Source organism: Hippocampus guttulatus, chromosome 12 (assembly GCF_054856545.1).
Source record: "Hippocampus guttulatus isolate MCC_2025c chromosome 12, RoL_Hgut_1.0, whole genome shotgun sequence".
Taxonomy (NCBI): Eukaryota; Metazoa; Chordata; class Actinopteri; order Syngnathiformes; family Syngnathidae; genus Hippocampus; species Hippocampus guttulatus.
The window spans coordinates 10,887,735-10,909,942 of NC_141272.1; the positions used below are offsets into that span (position 1 = coordinate 10,887,735).

Here is a 22,208-nt window from a genome sequence, read left to right on the forward strand (position 1 = left end):
TTGTGTGACCAATCATTCTCAAATGCAGTGTCTCAAAAGTGTGTGTCACTGACTGGACTCCAATAATATTATGGAGTCAACATTGCTGCATATTGAAAAGTGATTACTGGAATTTGGCTGATTGAGTTACAGATGAGTGTAAAATAGATTTTCATGCCTCCAGCAGTATGAATGGAAGCGTTTAACGACTAATAAAGCTGTCTTGTGTGTCTGTGACATGTGGTTCAGTTCCTAGATGCACAAAGTGGGCAACGTGCATCACATGAGAGGTAATTACGTCACTGGGGGCCCCTCCTATTTTGCAGCCCACCGAATTCTGAATTTGCATCGAAAACTAAATCATGTTTTCTTCTGCCTGTATTTTCGCTGTTGTCATGAATAAACAAACGACAGTTTAACCTACCTTTAGACTTCAAATTAGAGCTATCTACAAAAGCCGTGTTACGTGCCCTGAGTGGGGGTCAGGCTGAGGTGCGGAGTGCGCAAGTTAACAGATAACACGTCGGTAGGGGAAAGAGCAACAAGATAACATAAAGAGCGACACAATGGAAAGAGTGCCACAAAAGAAGCGCTAACACAAAGACATTTTGACATGGCTGGGCAGGAATGTGCCGGCAGGTATTGCACAGGGGCCCAGGAAGCAACAATACAATAGCGGCGTGTGTGTGCGCGCGTGCGCTCACAGGGAATGGGGGGTGTATTGGTTTACCTGCTATCGCTTACCTGCTCAGCACGACACTCATGCTGGGAGGCGGCCTCCAAGAGAGCCACATCAATGGCGGCCATTCACAAAACGCACTGGTATGTGTGCGTGTGTCTACGTGTATGTCTGTGTACACGTGTATATGTGCATGTGTGTGTGCATGTGTGTGTGTGTGTGTGTGTGTGTGTGTGTGTGTGTGTGTGTGTGTGTGTGTGCATGTGGGTGTGTGTGTGTGTGTGTGTGTGTGTGTGTGTGTGTGTGTGTGTGTGTGTCCATGATCAATTGCTATGACATTTTCTTTCTTTCATTTTCTTATACTTTGGACATTTCTCAAACTTTTTTTGAGATGGTACTATTTTGAGTACCACCTCAAAAAATACTTAGCTCTCCAAGTATATCCACATGACCAATATTAAAAGGCAGTAGTGTCTTTTTCAGGCTATTGCAAGCCAACATCACACTGCGATAAAATACAGCAGTGCCTTTTTGCCTATTGAACCGGTAAGGGACGTGGTTACTTCCGTACTTTCCTAATTGTCCAATGTGTCTGTTTCACACAACCGTGAACAGTGAATTCAACAATAATGAACAAAATAAAAGACAGGAAAAATTAAAGGCAGGACTTTTGCGCTGCCGCTGCCTGTCGTAATCGTTGCCTAGGACTGCGCTCAATGGTTTTAAAAATATCGACTAAATGTGGACTCTCCACTTTGAGCAGTCTTGTTCAGAGTTTCACAGCACTGCTTTGAAAGACAAAGAGCCACTACTCAGTGCTGTCAGGGGTCAGTGCTGTTGGAAGAAGTAGCACAGTAAGGAAGAGAGGGAAAGCCGTAGCATCATGGCAGATGTTTGAGTGTAACCAAACACGAGTCTCGCAAGTGACATAAGTCGGGGGTCACTGGGACCAAACCATGTGGCCCTGCACTGGAGTTGGGGGGCATGTCGTGTGTGTGCATGTGTGTGAGCGAGTGTGATTTTTTTTGGTACATTGTGTGCGTGTATTGCCAGCATGTGTCACTTGATAGCGGAGTGGACATATTTGGGGGCACAGAGATAACGCTTGTGAGATGATTCCCACGCTGAATGATGCAAGGTGATATGATGAGGGAGCTCTCGTATCAGATGCCATCTTTTCATCTTGTAAATCATCACACACCAGCAGTTGTTGGCACTTAGCATGAGGATAAGTCACTTTAAACCATGCGATTTAGACACAGAGCCGCACTTCAACTGACGCGCATCGCTTGCGTGTCTTCTATCATGGAATTAGATATAGCCTAGAATTTGATACCCAAGTATTTGGACAATGACAATGATTTTTACTTTATACACAACCACATTGGATCTGAAAACAAAACAAAACAAAAAAATCAACACGTGATCGAAGTACATTTTCAGGTTTTATTCAGGATAGTAGTCATAGTAGTCATATTTTGCTACTGGACAAAAGGCAAGTGTACATTTTAAAGACAAAGTTAACATTGCAGAACAGTTTTTTAAAAATATAATAAAAGTCACAATATTCTTTGAAAAAGCCATAACGGAATGAAAATCATTGGCTGACACACACACACGCTGACTTTGTATATACAGTGTATATATATATATATACATACATATATATACTGTGTATATATATATATATATATATATATATACATACATATATATACTGTGTATATATATATATATATATATATATATATATATATACACTGTATATGTATAAAGTCAATATTACCAATACCAAAGTCATATTTTTAAAATGAACAACTTCATAAAGTCACAAAAATAAGAAAAAAAAGTTAGTTGACAGGCATAAAACTGAGACGATACTGTAATCCAAACGATACAGGAATAAAGTAGAGAAGTTACTGGAGACGCCTCCCACACGAATATCTCCTAGTCAGTGGCTTATCTCGAGCACGGCATCACTAAAACACGCTTGTGTGCACTGACATTGATCACACACAAACACACACACAGTCAAAGTGCACTCGCATCACACTTTGCATCACAACACAACACAGCTGTGGTCACTCGGCTGTGTTGTGTTGTGCGAGTGGGTTTAAAGTCTGCTTTCATTAGCTCTTATCTGTGTGTGTGTGTGTGTGTGTGTGTGTGTGTGTGTGTGTGTGTGTGTGTGTGTGTGTGTGTGTGTGTGTGTTCCTGTAAAAACCCCTGCTTTCTTGATAAACTGAGGCCAAACTAATCCCTTTAAATCTCTTTCGAAAACGTACCATGATTACTTATGAGTGACTCATGCACTGAACTCAAGTCTATTTTATTAGAAATAGATCACACATTACTGCAGCCAGGTGGCACTTGGGATAAATGTATGACTTTTTCCACTATTTTTTTTTTTTACCATATCAGTTTATTTTGCCTCATCTGACCTGCTTTCCTCCTACCATTTTCTCCCTTCTCATCTGTCATGGAAAGTTACAAGAGTTCCAACAAAAGTTGTAGTGTAAGAGAAAGAGAAAGCATTCCTATTTTAGAATGATTAAGTCATCATTTGACAATAAAGTTAAAAAAAATTATAAGCGGGAATATTCATGTCACTTTTTTCATGTAAAAATAAATCACAATTTTAACAAATCCTCTCCAAATGTGCTGAGAAGCAGTTTTGAGGTATCCAGAAGAAGAAGAAAAGGAAATCTGGTTTGTTTTAGATTGGATTCAGCAGCAATTAGATGTCGGGGATAGTTTGTATTGCCTCTCGTGAATGTATGATGTCATATCAATTTATTTTGCTTCCTCCAGCCTGCTTTCCTCTCCCCCATATTCTCCACTATCTCATCTCTTTTAACGCTCTGTCCTGTCTTTCCCTCCTCCAAGATAGGAGTGCCAGTTATGTTCCTCCACTACACGCCTCCTCACTATCCTCTTTATGTCACTCTCTCTGTCTGCAGGCCCTCTGGGGGGCTCCCACCGATCAGAGGGTCATAAAACAGCACTCATAGTTTCCATCAGCTCATCGTCACACAACTTGTTACGATATGGTTTGACTGGTGTCCTTGTAGGGCACCTTCTCTTTTCGTCTTGCTCTTAACTCTGCTGCATCTCTTCCATTAGTGCTGCCTGAGTGTTGTTGCGGCACAACGTGGTAGTACACTGAAGGTGTGCAACTCGAACTTCGGATTTGCCTGTACACCAGGGTTGGGCATACTTTTGTGCTCAGGAGCCATAATTGTTAACATTAACGGACAAGCCTGATCTTCCAGAATCCGAATCCAAATCATCTTTTTTGGCCAAGTATAAGATAAGATAAGATAAGAAAACCTTTATTAGTCTCGCAATGGAGAAATTCCCGATTCACAGCAGCAAAGTTATGAAAGGAAGAAGTAGAACAACAAAATACAGGAGCTGCTGGAAAGGCAGCCACTCACGCGGCGCCATTTTGAAGTCAAAATAACAAACATAACACAACACAACACATAGGACACAGACAGTCGTGCAATCTTCACCACTTTTCTGCATACACTTTGTTCTCTGAAGCAGTTATAGATGAAAGAGGAGAGGATCCAAGTGTCCTTTCACCAGTGGATCAGAGACGTCATGCTGAAAATGTGCACACGTCTGCTACAAGCTAAGTTTTGAAAGCAAACACGAAGCTGTAGCGTCCATTGACGAAAAGAGATTGGCTCACATCTCCTGTCCCATGTAAATCCACTTCAATTCCAAGCCGCGACTCCCAGTTCCACATCCGCATCGGCGCTCCGCGCTAACGCTCCTTTCTTCTCATCGTCGGCTCCTTAAGCCTTACATCCATCCAGCCGCAGACCGTTCAACAGCACCGATCTCTCCGCTGAACAAAGTGGGGCTGTGAAAAATGCTGCCCATTACAGGCGCAAGACACAAGCGCCCCGGGACTGTCCAGCAACGACAGTCAAATGGCGCCGACATTCCTCCCAGGCAAAAACAGTGCTGGTATACCCATGCTGCCGAGAAGGCGCAACCACCAAGCACAGAGTTTCCTCCTTGATGAATGTCGTGGCCAAAAAATGCTGAAAAAAGTCCACATCAGGTCCACACGACGTAACAACAAACACAAAGTGACAAAACAAACCAAAAAAACAACAAAAAAGCAAGGCTCATGAGAGCACTTGCCGACGGCTGCCTACTCGGGCGCCATCTTGACTTCAAAGCAAGTATGTAGAACACACAAGGAATTTGTCTCTGGTAGTAGACACTGCACTAGTATCATCATAAACAGATACGAGGCCGAAGGAAAATGCGTTTGTGAAATAGTTTACTTAAGCATACAATTTATGCACACGAACAATGAACCGCAAAATAGTAGGGGGAGCAGTTTATAAATAACACAGCTGCTCAGGTACTGTGTTTATACCTTTATTCGAGTGTAGTCTGATCCACTCTGCATATGTTCAAGTGGCGGTGGCCTGTTCAATGCATCAAGACTATAAAATTGTCACCTTTGCTCTAAATGATGTTGCCGTCGTGTTAATTGCATGAAGGGCAAATTCTGTCATACAGTGCTTGACTTGACTGGAGGGGGTGGGTGGGATCGTGTGTGTGTGTGTGTGTGTGTGTGTGTGTGTGTGTGTGTGTGTGTGTGTGTGTGCGTGCGTGTGTGTTTTTGGAGAAATTATGTAACTGATGGAAGAACCGAGTCATACAAAAGTGCTGGCAAGTGAACAATAAAAAAAAGTGCCTCTTTCATGCTCAGACTTGCCGACACACAGGAAAGCCGCCTCGTTTTCATCTGCATTGGAAGCATTAAAGACACAGCGGCTCACATGACCCAAATCAAATCAACATATGTTTAAAAACCTGCAACACATATTTGATATTTTAATAACAAACCATATTTTCCCCATAGAATAGACTAGAAATAGAAACATTTTCATTCCAGGGAAATGCATCACAGTTGCAGCGTGCAGTAAACGAGCTAGCTATGTCTATGCCCTGAAAATACATCTCCCCTTCAGATAGGGGCCGTTTTAGAGCAATGACAAATGTTATTCAAATGTAAACACATTTCTATGTATGAAAAAATAAGCCACACTGATAGAAATAAAGCAACATGTCTCCAAGCCACAGCCAGTCAGAGTTAAATTCCATCATGTTACAAAAGAGTTGGGTGTTTAAAAAAGAAGGGGGCAGGGGGTTGCATTGTTTCCTGTGCAGACCCTTGAGTGTCAGACTGAAACTGTGATGACAACACTTCTTCAACACATCACTTTTCTTTCACTCACACGAGCCTCATTTGACTTCGACTCAGCCACCGGAACAGCAAGACCATGCTATCAACAACATTCCACTCTCAATTAAATATGACAGCATCTATTCCAAATATTAGAATGCAGACTATCAAGTGACATTCTGCCAAGCTGACGGTGTACGCGTATCTTGCCTGCGTAATCTCAGATGGATGGAGCTGTGTTCAGCATGGAGTTTGGTGTATCAACAGGTTGGGCCACTTCAGTCCAAGTTCTAATCCAAGCACAAAATACAGGATCATGCTCTTGTGTAAATTATAGTTGTCCTGAGATAAAAATCTAAGTGTAGCTAATGTAAAAGTGATTCAAAAAACAGAATGAGTCCTGCCAGAAGTGTACCATTAGGAACTTTCTGCTAAATTCAATAGTTGTACAGGTCATCCATCCATCCATTTTCTACAGCTTATCTATCGGGTCGCGGGAGCAGCTGCTTTAGCAGGGAAACTCAGACTTCCCTCTCCCCAGCCACTTCTTCCAGCTCTTCCCGGGGGATCCCGAGGCGTTCCCAGGCCAGCTGGGTGAGATAGTCTTTCCAGCGTGTCCTGGGTCGTCCCCGGAGCCCCTTACCAGGGAGGCGTTCAGGGGGCATCCTAAGCAGATGCCCGAGCCACCTCATCTGGCTCCTCTCGACGTGGAGGAGAAGCGGCTCGACTCTGAGCGCCTCCCGGATGACCGAGCTTCTCGCCTCATCTCTAAGGGAGAGCCCGGACACCCTGCAGAGTATACAGGTCAGTCTTGTTTTTTCTTCCACATCCAATGTCTTTGTTCATCTATCTATGCCAGTGACATAAAGTGACACGGAAAACAAATAAGTGCTCTTCAACTATATGGTACAAGGTTCCATTGCATGATCCAAGTTTTGGTTGGCACCTTTAGTCCACCCGGCTGCTTTTATATACTCAACATTAAGCCCAAAGTGCAATCTTTTGAATGAGAATAAATTTAACAGACACATAAATGCGTTGGCCAAGAATCCAACCCGGGTCATCTGCTTGGAAGGCAGCTATGCGAACCACTCCACCACCAACGCTCAAAGATACCAATTGGCGGTTGTAGTACTTCACAGCTTGTGTGTTCAAATTGCACCAGCGCAGTCAATCATCTTTATAGGATATATATGACACTTGAGAACTGTAATATAAATTCTCAACAAACACGCTTCGGGTACCAGTTCTCTTCCACCATCTAACTCAAATTTCACTCACAAGTCGAAGCATAATATTGGCTGAGCAGACAATAACTCAAGCAAATCTGTGGCTTCGTCACTTCAACCCTTTCACCCTGTAACCTGATAACAAGATAAGCTGTCCACTGTAGTAACCGCTGTCCCTGAAAGGGTTAACTTTTGTGGACTGCACGTTGGCACTGAACTGATAGGAACACACTATACACAAATAAATAAAATATACATGCAGTATATTCAATAGCTACAGGATATCAATTTAAATGTGATTAATTGTTCATTCCTGAACTACATTCTATGATTTGATGTATTTCAGAGATGATGTCTACAAAGGAATGACACAGTCAGTCACTGTTGTGGACAGTTTGGAAGATGAAGTAGCCTGAGGGTCTTTCCTGCACTCTTGCAAATAGCACGTAAACAGCAACACTGTCACAGCTGCTGAGTGTAACCTTGTGCTGATATCTGATTGGTGCACAGAGGAGAGAGGAGTCATGCAATTGAATACTAACACTAAGCACTCATGTGTGGAGTGTTACACTAAATGGATGGGCCCGTGTTTATCTGTAAAAATGATTGATAGGCCCTACTGCTGCTTGTCTAATCCGGTCTTCAGTCCCTCACCGAACGTTGACATAGATCCGATGCGTGGTGCGGCAGACAGACGTCAGCGGGATCACCGCTAACTCCCCCAAACGGAGGCGTGTCGATACACAATCGCACCAATGGGCCCGCCGCACATGGCTCGTTGACGCGCATACGAAAAACACACTCGTCCGCACAGAGAGACGGCTTGTTCGTCGAGCGCCAACCCCAAGACGCCGTGCTTCTACATTTCAAAGGCCAAGGTCAGACGGGTGCGCATTGACCAGGAAGTTACGCAGTAATGAGGCCAATTAGGAGGCTGCGGCAAAGAGGGTATTCCGTTTCTCTCATTCTTCGCCTACTTTGTGAGGATAAAGCCTTACTTTGTCCTCGTAAAACCATCCACAAAAATGTTAAGAGCAATAAACAGGCATTCTCTTTGGATTTTTTTTTGTTGCTGAAACCGTCGTACTCACCACATGTGGGAAAGGTCTGTTTAGACCAGAGGTGGGCAAACTACGGCCCGTTGGTCTTTTTAATCCGGCCCGCCGAAGGTTGGTCCACAATTAAGGTTCGATGTGAATGATTGCATTCATTTCAATTGGACTTGTAATGACAGGCATTTCACCGCCAGGTGGCGCATTGACTTGAAGTTGCAGAACGGGGGGGGGGGGGGGGGGGGTCTTTTCGACCACCGAGGACCTCTGTATCGCTCTACTTCTACTCGTCTGATCACAACCCATCTGCAGCAATGCACAGGCTAAAATAGGTCATCAACAACACTGTTGTCATTTTTAAAAAGTATATTAATACCGTACTTTCATGCTTTTGTTCTTTTGGTGTTTGATATGGACTGTCAACAAATGCAGTTGTTTTTTTTTAATGTACCATAGCTCGTGCTGACCTGGCCCTTCTGTCAAATTTTAAAAGTCAATGCGGCCCCCGAGCCAAAAAGTTTGCCCACCCCTGGTTTAGACCAATGGGGTGCAATGCATATGGTACCAGGTATTTTTTTGGATATACATGTGCCAAAATAAAGCTGTCAAAACCAACCCATCACATCAACATTACAGAAAATGTCCATTTAGTACAAGTGTGTCACATACATGAAATGGAAACCATCCATCCATCCATTTTCTAATCCGCATATCCTCATGAGGCTCGCGGATGTGCTGGAGCCCCTTCCAGTTGTTTTCAGGCACACCCTGAACTGGTTGCCAGCCAATTGCAGAGCACACATAGAAGAACAACCATTCGCGTTGACAATCGCACCTAAGGACAATTTAGAGTGTTCCATTAACCTGCCATAGATGTTTTTAGAATGTGGGAGGAAACCGGAGTACCCGGAGAAAACACACACAGGCACGGACGGGGGGAACATGCAAACTCCACACAGGAAGACTGGAACCAGAATTGAACCCTGCACCTCTGCCGACTAGTGTTGTCAAAAAGTGGACTTTACAACCAGACTTTCATTGCATTGCATTCTTCTAAATGAGACCCTCCATTTGTCTCTCCATAAATCTCAAACTGACATCAAAACATTTGACCCAAAAGCAAAAGAAAACAATGCTGCTTTCTTCTGTTAATTGAGGGTTACATAAGTACAGTCACATACATGGCTTTGAAGGGAAGAGTAAAATGATCAGAAAGCATACGAGCACTTCTCCCAGCAGCAAAGCAAATTGAAATGTATGAGTTACACCAGTCCCACAAAAACACTGCATTGGCTGGGAATCGAACCCAGGTCAACTGCTTGGAAGGCAGCTATGCTAACCACTATACCACCAACGCTATGTTCCCAAAAGAATCAGAATCACAGGAGGCGACTGATGATGAAGCCCTAGTTACTGCTGACTGGATGAACCCCTCAACGTCATCAACTAATAGTTTCTTTTGAAAGTGCACAGCAGGGTTATTATAATTTTGGAGTTTTCATTGTAGTTAGTTTTTATTACGTTGGGAGTTTTTTTTCTTTTTTATGGACTTAGTGTTGAAGTGTTTTCAGAGTGAGTCTGTTCATTTTTATCCATTTTAGTTTTCTTGAAAATGTGTCGTTTTAATATTAGTTTTCATGTTAAAAAATGTGTATTACTTTTGTGTGAGATGAAAAAACACCATGGTAAGTTTGTGTAGAAAAGCTCAACAAAATCTTCAAAAAAACAACAAAAAAAACATCCACTCACAAATCAAATACAGATATTTTACAACAGTCAACAGACTTTGCATAACCCTGCTTCTCAACTAGACATCTCACAACCCTGGTGAAATAAAAGTAGAATGCCTTGTTTGTCAAGTTGCCAACTTCTCAAGTGGATTTTCCGCTTGAATACATTTTTTAAAATTACATTACATTTTACATTTTTCCGCAATATTTGCAAGGCACTTTTTCAAGTTGCAACAGATTCATCATATTGACGAAAGACATCTGTTGAACAAAGGTTAATGGACTATGGAGCGGTTTTCAATTAGAGAGCCCACAAGATGCATCAAAGCACTGCAATGCCTGGGAACCCAAACTAGGTCAACTGCTTGCGACTTGCACTTATGCTAACCACTTGGGCCAACAGTGTGAGGCCACGCCAAGGTAACAAAGTCGTTCAAAAGGAACTACTAGTTATACCGTAAGATTTCTCACGAATGTGAAATTTTGTTTGCCAAATCAGCAGAACGTTATCCTAATGTAACTCTGTTATGAGATCTGATGAGCACCCTTGCACACGTGACTCTGTGGCGCAATGGACAGCGCGTTGGACTTCTAGAGACAGTTCAGGTGAAGTAATTCAAAGGTTGTGGGTTCGAGTCCCACCAGAGTTGTCTTATATTTATGTGTTCGACGAAATGTAACAAAAATTATATGAAAAACAAGAAACGTTAAAGCAATTGATTGGCTGAACATTGGATGCAGTAAAGTAATAAACATTGTAATTCCTTGCAGCAGAGTGTTCAATCAGGCTGCCATGCATGTTTTTGAAATGTGTGAGGAAACTGAAGTACCCGAAGAAAACCCACACAGGTACTGGGAGAACATGCAAACTCCACACTGCGAGGCCGGAGCTGGAATCAAACCCGGTACCTCAGCACTGTGAGGTCAACGCGCTTACCACTCGATCACCAGGCCGCCAACTTCCAAGTTGTATTGCATCAAATCGCAGATGTTTTCGTGGAGTGATTTCAGAGTGCTAACAGCAATAGACTAACGAGCGGGAAAAGTATCCATGTGAGTTCCTGCTAGGCAGTGAAGGAGAAATTTTCCAAATATGATGAAGATTTCACTGGAGTGCCAACAGTGAACATCAAGTAAACAAAGTGCAGTGTAAGAAGGTGCTGATAAAATTGCAGTTAAGAGAGCCCAGGAAGAAGCAATGCATTGGCCGGGAATCGAACCCAGGTCAACTGCAGTTATGCTAACCACTTGGGCCAACAGTGTGAGGCTACACCAAGGTAACAAACTCATTCAAAAGTAACTAATAGTTATGCAATGAGATTTCCAACCTGAAATTTAGTATGCCCTTCACAGTGACCTAATGCACCTCTATGATATCCGATGAGCAACCTTGATTGTGCGGCTCTGTGGCGCAACGGATAGCGCGTTGGACTTCTAGAATGGGCTCAGTTGAAGTAATTCAAAGGTTGTGGGTTCGAGTCCCACCAGAGTCATCTTATGTTCATGTGTCTGACAAAATGTAAGCGATATTATACGAAGAACAAGAAAGATTAAAGCAAATGATTGGCTGAACGATGGATTCAGTAACGTGACAAAGATTGCAGTTCCTTGGACTAGCGTCAAATTATTGTGAACTTATCAATCAGAATTTTTTTATTCCGAATGAGCTTTGATTTCATTTCACTGTTCATGGTTCTGACAACATGATGTGGTCAAATTTTTGAGGAGCATCTTTGAGGAGCACTTATACAAAGTCAAAGAAATGTCTAATCACGTTCTTGCAGGTGAAATGTGATTTGTAGCGCTTCTCCTAGAGTTTTTGGTACAACCGTACGTCACACAATGTGGCATTTTTGTCATGGAGAAAGAAAATAACGTGTAAACGCTGCGGAGAAATCAATGTACAGGTATTCAAGTTGGGCGCGCTTAGCGAGTGTCAATGCGAGATGGCCACCAGTGGCTTCATTTCTTGCTAGAGCGAGTGAGCAGCATTCAATAATAAAATTGAAGTGAATAAAAGATTGCCTCTTTGCCATGCCTTGAGTTAAATCAAAATGAGTTTCTTAGCAGCATTTCGTCCAACTTCTTCGACATACGATGAAAATGGTAGGGCCCAAAAATTGAACCTGTGAATGTCTCCCACTGTTTCGATGAGTCAAACACTCCATCCATAGCGTGCACCATTGAGCCAGAACACTCTTTCTGCAAATAATATGATGACTGGTGGGATTCCAGCCAACAACCTTTGGAGCACTTGAGTTGTTTTACTTCACTACAAAACCATTGCCCTACGCATTGCGCCACACCTCCTCATGTAGAAAGGTTTTCTTGGTACCGTCTTCTGCATTGAATGTGATTATAATTGTGCAAGTACAAATGTAATCGTTACATAACACTCTCGGCCCCAGCAGTTTAAAAGGTTTCTGGCAGTAAGTACATTAAGTACATTTGTGTGGACAATAGATGCATGTCAGCTCTATTGCCATCAGAGTGCTAACATCTATTGTTTTGGTTTGTTCTGGCGTTATGGCAACGAGATAATCACACAGTGACCAGCATGTGTCTGTGAATAAACACTCATGGAAGGATGAAAACTTCCATTCCAACAAGAGCGGCTATAATGCTGGAATAACAGAAAGTAATTAAGCGTTCCATTGTTTGGGCTTGTTGAACACTAACACGTATTTAATGAGGACATTTTATGCCGCGAACATCGTAATGCTGTTTTTGTTTTGTTGCTGATGACAAAAACACAAATTGTGTGGTTTAATTAGGTATTAAAAGTTTGTGCAACAGCTCTTTGTTCTCATTCTAGCAGAGGTGAAAAGCAGCTTTGGAACTGACTCATAGCAGACGTCATGACCTCGTTCTCAACGTGTCCCACCCACCTGGCGTTCTTTTTTTTGCATTCTTCACAACACGGCTTTGTGGACGTTCTGTTGGCGGATGTCCTGACGATTCTTTACAACACAGCTTTGCTGACTGTCTCTTGGTGGATATCCTGAAAACCCGCAAAAGAAAGAGGCGTTAACAGTGAAAGCTCATCAAAAGCACCAAAGACATTTTGGGAACCCCACCAGAGAATACTGGTAACAGCAAATGAAAGACATTTGCTTGTAAACTTCACTGGGAGTGACTGCACACATTCAGAATGTCAAAACAAAGACTGTGGGATGAGAACAAGTGAAAAGCAATGTTCATTATTGTGGTTGCAGTTTGCAGCAGTGTAGAACTTCTCTGCATCATAGCATGACCTAATGTTGCATGATAAGGCGGGCAAACGACAGAGACATATAACCGAGACCCTTAGAACAAGACTGGCATAACTCATTTTTAACTAAGTGCAGACATGAATACAGAAACCGGCACATCTTCCAGATGAATATTGCTCTAAATCAAAACGAACAGGAAGGCGGGACTTAAACAGACACCCAAGTCACAGAGAGGTGGAGTAAAACATGTCAACTCAATGCCTGGAATTGCCGATGATTCCAAAATGCTAGCAGGATACATTTTATTGGTCAGAAAAAAATGGACATCCGTAGGAAAGCTAATGTCTGGAAAGTGGAAACCCAAATCACAGAGAGAGGAGTAGTACAAGACGTGCCGAGTGAGTGCACTGAGTTGCCAAAGATTCAAAGATGCCATTGTGAAGCATTTTCGAGGTAGCAAAAGGTGTGCACATCCAAAGAAATGACTCCCATCACTGTGTGAAACCCCCACCGCTGTTTTTGATTGAGAATATCTGACTGTTTTGAACTGAGTCCTCATACATCTCGTTATCAGGTCTTGATGTCAGCCCGGCAGGCCTCGGTGGGTCCAGACACGTAGTCTGGACAGTGTCTGGGGTCAAGGCCCTCCTACAGAGCACTCCTCGTAGGTCACATCCTGTCCGAAACGGGGGAAGAAACAAGGACGGGGTGGGCTTCTTCTTGCCATGAGAGGTGGGAGGCAGAATGCCAAAGGTCAGAACTGCTTTCTCAGGTTTCAAAGCTTGCTCATGAGGGGGTTGAGGTGATGAGGTCACTGTGAATAGTTTAGCTCTAGTTAGGGCCACTCTGTTGCTGCACATCATGGTAATGGCTTCCGCAATTAAACACTAAAAATGGAAGCAGTTATATCCTCTGGTTAATAGCGGAGGGTTGGGCTGCGGGGGATGATGGAGACCCCCTTTAGGCCTCTTACCTGCTGTGCACTGCGGCCATTGCTCAAAGGGAGATTGTAGTCGGTGTTGCTGTCTTTCTGTGGGATTAGTCTGCAATCAAGCATTGAGGGCGGCTCAGCTTTTTCGGCCTGAGTGGACAAACACAACCCCAGTGTGAGCTCGGTTAGCAATAAAAGATCTGTGGCTCCAGTGGACTCGGGCGTTAGAGTGTGTGGAAGTGCAACTGTCTGTGCAAGATGGATTGGAGAGTGCAAAAGGCATTTGGACTTTAGAAGCACCTCACAGGAGACTATCGGGAATTGTGCATTTACAGTACATTGAAGGGACAATTCCATATTAGATGGATTTACATCGCAAGTGACACCATTTTGATTTGGGGTGTGTGTCATGGCAAAGTGAAAAGAAAAAAACGTATGCGTGGAATTGGATATCTTCAGATTTGAATCATGCCTCTTCCAAATGAGGCTAAAAGTACGTGTCTGACTATGTGCCAATGCGAATGTTGGGTAAACACACAATCAAGCATCACATCAATGTGAGGTCACGGTCATTGAAATACTATTATTGGACACAATCAAACTTTTTATGTGAGCATCAATTACTAATAAGTTATTTCAGTTTTAGTTTTTAGGTTTGACATATAAGGACTTGTCCAGTCACACTTTGTTTAGCTTGAGTGCTATTGAATCTGCAGATAAGGAATGCAATAGATCATCTTTCATGAAATATTTATAAATAGATATCCTGCTGTATTGATTGCAATTTCACCCTTAGTGATGCATGAAAGTCACTAGCTTTTTTTTTTCCACTGGCATTTTTTTTCTCCTCCCATTTACCAGCTTGCTGTCCTGTGTGTGTAAAGTACCAACGCAGAAGGGTGGCGGTTGGAATTGGGTTGGGGAGGGAGGAGGTGCTTGGGGCCGTTGAAGTCAATCTTGCAAGTTAGAAAGAGAGAGAGGGAGAGGGAGAGGGAGAGGGAGAGGGAGAGTAGAATACAAGCAGAAATAGATACTGGAGCAGAAAGAGAAGAAGCGAGATGTCATTCTTCTGGCTCTGGGCCGGAAGAATAAGTCATTGTTTTGGTGGGGTCTCAATGAGAAAGTGAATGCACATATTCAGACGGGGGAGAAAGGGTAGTAGGGGAGAGCGAGAAGAAAGGGTGTTTTGCGTGAGTGTGCGCCACACAAAAGGGGAGAAGAGGAGACTGCCAAGAGTGAAGAAACACAAGTTACAGAACATCCTGTAGAGAATTAAGTAGAACAGCCACTGCAGAGTGGTAATGGTGACATGTTTACTTGTCATATAGTACAATGTGTATATACGATCGATAGATAGATAGATAGATAGATAGATAGATAGATAGATAGATAGATAGATAGATAGATAGATAGATAGATAGATAGATAGATAGATAGATAGATAGATAGATAGATAGATAGATAGATAGACAGGGAAAAACAAAAGAAAAAACAAATTATACTAAAAATATTGAACATTTTTTAAGTAGTAATTTTGTTTCAACAAATCCACCAACTGCAACTGTGAGTATGCAAAGATCCACTGCCACTGTAAAAACAATTTAAGCATAGCACAAAAAGTTATAACAATTTTGTTTGGTAGATTCTTTCTGTATTTTATCAACACTTCGAGGCAATAAATCTTAGACTGTTGGAAAGCCTGTTTCTGACTGTTTTAAATGGTAATATATTTGTATGGAATGTGCATTTGTGGGATGAGCAGCAAGGCTTGGTATGTGGGTTGCGGTCATGAAAGATTTTCTCTGTAATAATCTAAAAACCAAATACAAATTTCCTTCCTTTTTGTGATATGTTATAATTGCCTGGCAGATCATAACCTACACCGATGAGTTTTAGAGTGTTAAATTCATGGTGAAAAATACCCCTTCCATTTTTCTGTTTGCGCCCATTTGGAAAAAAAGAGTTTGGACAACCCTGAATGAGAAAGATCCAACTTGTTGTTTTGAGAAGCAGTTGAGCAGGTGTGATCTCACATTAGCGATAAAGAACTTTGCGCACAGCATGGCGTGACGCAAGGGAAGGAGACCGACTGGTTCGGGCTTACATAAGTGTCTCCAAACACACACATACACACACACACACACACACACACACACACGCACACGCACACGCACACAGAGCGTGGGGTACGGCTCCAGATGTCGCGTGTCTGACGGTGAACTCTTGACAGACACACACGGACATGACCACCTCTGTTTCCCATTCCCGTGAATCCACTCAACATGTGTTCTGGTCAGTGGCCAACAACTCAAGCTGATCCACTTAGTCAGAGCAAACAGTCGGAATCAAACAAGCCGTGATGGAATTGAACACTTCAGACCGCAGCCGCTCATTAACATTCATCAGCTTGAGTCTTGAATGCGTCATCGTGAGATAAAGGGTCAAAGATGTGAAAACAGGCAATTTAGTAGCAAATCATTTTTTTTTTAAATTATCTGTACTATCAGTCAGTGGGTGGTGTGGGTGTGGGTGGGGGTGGGGTGGGGGGGTAATGATCTAAATACAAATCACCCAAAAGTCCAAATAAACATGTTGAATCAGGCAAGCATGAAAACAGGCAATGTAGTAGCAAATTATTATAAAAAATTAAAAAATCAGTCAGTGGTCATCAGTCGTCTTTCTTCCGCACAGAAACACATTTACTCTCTAAATGAACACAGATGTTTGTTGACAACGCCTCTTGACGAGGGGAGTCCCTCACACTATCTGACGTGTCCAAAGATGGAACAACGTGGAGTACTCTGAGGTGTCTGAGGTGTGTGCCAGAGTACAAACACACATGTAGAAAGCCTCCTTTGTCAGGCTTATCTACACCGTATGAGAGATGAAAGCATTGCAGGCTGCCTGCAATCACACAGAACGAGGGGACAAAAATGAACTGATAAAAATGAGAAAGGAAGAAAGAAAAAGCAGAGGAAGAAATAAGGCAAATATGTCCCAGATTGAAAAGATTGGATTTCAGCGCAGGCAAATGACACATGATATACTTCAAACTAGCTGAAGAAAGCAGACCAAAAAAAATTTGGGAAAAAAAGGAATTCTTATATAATATTATTAGAAATAGGAATTGGTTAATGTAACACAGCACATCACAACAGTGTCCCAGAGGCCGCTTTTTATGAGAACTTTAATTTTGAAAATATATGAATTTGAATAGAAAAAAAATAGGACTTTTATCTTGAAAACGACTTTTCCTTTAAAAAAAACATTGGTCTTTTTATCTTACAAATTACTTTTTCTTCTTCAAACTTTATGGTCATAAAATTTGAGGTCTTGAAAGTATGTAATGTTTCCTCATATAAATACACAATCTTTTATCTTGAAAAAGAGCAATTCTCACAGGGATGAAAATATGCAACCCCGCCGCACACCCCCACCAAAAAACCAAGAATATGCATTTTTATTTTCGCAAAGATATAGGAATTTGTTCTCTTATAAATACTTTGAGCTCGCTAGTATACTGTATATCTTTTTTTTTCATTGGAAACTATTCTTTTAAAATGTTTTGTCAAAGCCAAGTTGAGTCTTTCATATGTTTTGGCCAGTCAAATCGCAGTGTTGGCAACTCGAGTCTGACTCCAGTCAAGGCGTGTGATTCAACTCCCTAACCCCCAAATCAAAGCCATATTATCAGACATTTACTAAATATTGTGATGTCAAACAGAGCCACACTTTACATTTTGAAGAAAATTAGTTCTAAATAAAAAATTGGGATCCAATATTTTCCCATTAATCTTTTTTTTTTTTCATGTTCCTGAACAGAGTTTGGCTCATAAGACCGAAACCAATTAACATACAGTCAGGGACAATGTGAGCTTTGCAAACTTTCCTTATCAAAAAGTGCAGCGCATGTGGTTAATGTCCACCAGGACCTTCAAAACGACAAGGCCCGATTGTGACATAAGTCAAGTTATGCATTAACACCGACCTCAATGGACAAGCGTTCCGACAATACGTCATAGCTGGAGATAAGATCTTCGAAAAGAGCTTCAAGAATGGAAATGACACAGGCCTCCACTGTGCTAGGATGAGGTACAAGTGAAAACATGTGACATGAATGGCGCAATAAAAGCTGTGAAGGTGTTTTGGAAACTCCTTCAAGTCACCGCTGATACCAGTCAACGGCATAACTATGGAAATATTTTCTTATCGGTTTCCTCAAGAATAAACCTCTTCGTATCAGGCAACACATTTATAAATAGAAATTACTGCAGTTCATTGTCAAATAACCTTTTCTTCCACAATAAACATTTATAACGCACATCAGGTCACGTTCTATTTTAAGCGAACAACGGATGAAATAAAACAATCTTGATCTTGCGTGATCAAGATTGTTCAGACGTTCTGAACGCATTGTTCTGCTTGAAGTCATACAGTGTCAACAATTCGAGTTAAATCGTAATACCAGTAACGTTTCCTCCATCTAAAGTTAGACATGTGGTCATAATGTGTTTGTTATTAATTTAAAGCAATCACAAAATATTAAAATCGAATGAAGTTCAGCTAACGATGTTGCTAATTAGCACCGAACAGTCACTTTGGCAAACAATTAGCTTAACTTTTACCCCGCCATAAAATGGCATGTAAAGTTTCACGTGATTTTTCTAATTAATAATTATGATATGATGATTAATGAATCAGAAAATGTGTGAATGGGAAAATAAGGCAACATTGCTTTGAACGGATACAGAAGTCACACGGGCGGTACAGACGGTTAAATTGTATCTTGTCACGGATACAACCTCCTACCTTTCATAACATCCATGTTTCTTTCCTTTCGTCCCTTCCTTCCAGATCACCATACATCGTTAAAATCCATCCTTACCTTTCAAACGTCCTCCTTCCTTCACAGCCTCCTTCATTTCGTACCTACCTTTCTCCTCCCTTGTTTCGATCCTTTCGTATGTCCTTGTTGCTTTCCTTTCCTTCCTTTCTTTCATACTTCCACCCTTACTCCTGTCCACCCTTTCTTCATTCCTTCCTTAAAAAAGTCAGTTTAAAATGTGTACACTGTGCCTACTTCTGGCTCACCCTGCACTAAATAATCAAGCTAAGCTAATTAGCACTGACTAGCATAATTTATCACAATTATTTGAAAGTTTAAATGTCTTTGAAAATATTACCATATTGGATCAAGATACCAATCATATACTAAGGAAACGGACGCCTATGAAGAATGCACAACTGATAAGGCATAGAAAAGATTTGGACAGATGTGATGTTGTCTAGGGGTAAAAAAAAAAAAAAAAAAGCTCAAAGAGGCCCAGCTGACTTGATTTCCCCTCCCCATAATGAGACTGCACTGTGGGGGTGTTTGCATGAGCTTATTCCAACATAATCCTGCTAGCTGCACCATAAAGTAGCTTGACCACATGTTTGCCCCCCCCCCCCCCCCCCCAGATAGGAAGACAGTAAATGTGATATGTACAAGTTTTACCAATAATAACTACCAACTATTTTTGGAAAAGAGACTTTCCATAGATTGAGGAACTAGCTAGTTAGCAAGACCAAGGGCTAATCATTGTACTCAGTTTATTAGATTAATGGTTGAAAGATATTTTAATCAGGTACAAGTGTCAATTGTTCACGCGCTACATTTCTTTCCCACCATCTCACGCATCTTTGAGCACCAACTGAGTTGCTCTGGTCAAATCACATTGTTGCTCCGCTCAAAACTCTTCTGCCTATCTAACGCTGCTCTCTCACTTCTATGATCAGGTCACTATTGTTGCTTTTGCCTCCGGATTACAGTAAATGCTATGGTCTTTCCTCAAATGCTCTGCTAGCAATCGCCTTTCTCCTCGTGTTGTCCTTCTCCTCTTTCCTTAGTCTATTTAAATCCTGAGAACACATTATAGGAGCTTCCCCTACTTCCTATACTTTGTCTTGAGAGTGTTGCAAAATTGCCTTTATTCATTTATTTTTAATTTGGTTTACTTCAAGAATAAGAAATTCACAGCATAAACCTCGGTGTAGGTGTCTCTTAATCATGGCCCAGACATATTGCATCGCATTACAAGGGCTTGAGTAACAGTTAATCTCAAAGACAATGCACAAAGTGGAGCACAGGCTATGTGTCGAATCCCTTCCCACCCAATGGAGCTGACTAGCATCGTTAATGTCCCTCTGAAATCCCAACCAGCAAGCAGCGCCGCAATCATCATGCTGGCAATTATCCGAGGGGGAGTTGCAGGAATCGCTCAGCGACTCTTAATCGTCGAAACTGATTACGAGGCCGCTCCATCGCTACATCAAGGAACCGTCATCCTTGAAACAGTTCTCCGAAGTTACGTAAAGACATGAGCATGGGGGGTGGGGCAAAGGAATTCAACAACATTTTGGAGAATTACAGTGAAAAGAGGTTACAGCGGACTTATGCCGTTTTATTAAGGAAAAAAACATTCTACAATCCACAAGTAATAGCTAGCCACCTTTGACGATTATGAGGTCAATCTCTGTAAACTGAAAATAAATGTCCTCTAAATTTGATATACCACAGAAAAGACTTCACCATTGTTCACCATCTGGCAAGTAGGCCTATATAATTTGTAGTTTTAAAATGGTGGAAAATCAAGTGGTTCCCTTGTCTCTCGAATGCTGGAATTGTGTCCATTGAATCCACTTAACCCCTGAACTTTCTTATGCCTACACATACTGTACCTACATGTTTGAGCTGCCAAAAAAAAAAAAAAATGGCCGCTTCAAATTTTCAGTATAAAAAAGGCTTCTCGATCTTTGTGTGTTTTCATGAATTATCTTCAAACGTGTAATGTATTTGAAAACAAATGAATTTGAATTCAGTCTATAGGGTATTTAATATTTGATTGCTTTGGGGAGTTACTTGGTTCAGTTTCTTCTTTATCAGATAAAATGCATGTCATACAGGGTTAAAGTCTGTAGAAGGACTTGGCCAGTTAAAAAAAATCCACTTCTTTCCGCTGATTAACTCTTTTTTTTTTTTGGAGTTGGCAGTGTGTAGGATCATTATCTCCTTTTTCTCCATTATCTCGCTTTTGTGCTTCAGCAAAAATAAAGGACTTAACCTTACTGTTCCAATAAAATTGGAGAGGTTGTGCATTTTGGCTACAGTTGAGAGTAAAAAAAAATAACAACAATACATTGAGTTACCAAAGCAGTTTTACTAAATGCTGACGACAAATTATACTAACCAATGACTGCCAAAGCATGAACCTCAAACACCGGTTTAGCCCATTATCTTGTCATAAAATGGCAACCAAATGTTTTATAGGGAATATGCTCACCATTTTTGGAGGGTTGGTGGATTAAGTTTGAAATGTTTTGCTGGGAGTCGATTTGCACACCGTATATCCAAGCGAATTTGACAAGGTTGAGCAGTTTGAAGGAAGATGAAGACAATGAGGGACAACAATGTTTTGTTCCTGAAATATTGTTGGAAAATGGAGCCTAGCTGACTGTACGGATTAGGCCACTTAACACCCCCACCCCCACTACCACCCCACCCCACCACACACACACACACACACACACACACACACACACACACACACACACACACACACACACTGAGGCTGGACAACATAATCGTTGTATCATCTGTCAGACAGCAGGCACTGTCTTTCAGCTACATCCCCAATCATTGTGTCAACAAGGACAAGACACTATTTTCTCTGGGTCTATTGTTATAAATATTGGCCACAGCTATGAATAGCAAAACAAAATGTCTTTTGTAAGCCATTAATCATCTGATCGTGCATAACTACAAGTCTTGGTGCCAGCAGAACCTCTGCGGTCAAATCTTTGAATGCTGCGTTAACTGTTTCACTGCTTTCACTCTGTGGGTATGGCTCATTCATTTCACAGTCAAAAGTCCATTTTTGACCCCCTAAGTACTAATCTGCACTTAATTAATGGATTCCAATGTGTGGTAGTTTGTACCTTTTCCATGACCAAACCTGAGTTACCCTTCTGTAAAAGCGCCGCACCGCAGTCCCTTCAAGTTTCAAAACCCGAGAAGTACTCATTAAATTTTCTGATTAAACTCCCAAATGGTTTAATCTTTTTTTTTTGCATGAAATCTTTTCAGGAAGGTATGGTTTTGACTCCAGTAAGAGAAGGTCAACTTGTCTCAAAACTAATTTG

At 41.7% G+C, this 22,208-nt stretch overlaps 3 non-coding genes across 3 annotated transcripts; 2 read left to right on the forward strand and 1 right to left on the reverse strand.

Moving 5' to 3' along the window:
* Positions 1-9,439: 9,439 nt before the first annotated feature.
* On the reverse strand, positions 9,440-9,511 carry trnag-ucc (transfer RNA glycine (anticodon UCC)). Its single transcript has one exon. It is a non-coding gene; the product is annotated as a tRNA-Gly (tRNA).
* Positions 9,512-10,441: 930 nt separating this feature from the next.
* Positions 10,442-10,534, forward strand: trnar-ucu (transfer RNA arginine (anticodon UCU)). The gene is made up of 2 exons: positions 10,442-10,478; positions 10,499-10,534. It is a non-coding gene; the product is annotated as a tRNA-Arg (tRNA).
* Positions 10,535-11,284: 750 nt separating this feature from the next.
* On the forward strand, positions 11,285-11,377 carry trnar-ucu (transfer RNA arginine (anticodon UCU)). The gene is made up of 2 exons: positions 11,285-11,321; positions 11,342-11,377. It is a non-coding gene; the product is annotated as a tRNA-Arg (tRNA).
* The last annotated feature ends 10,831 nt before the right edge of the window (positions 11,378-22,208 follow it).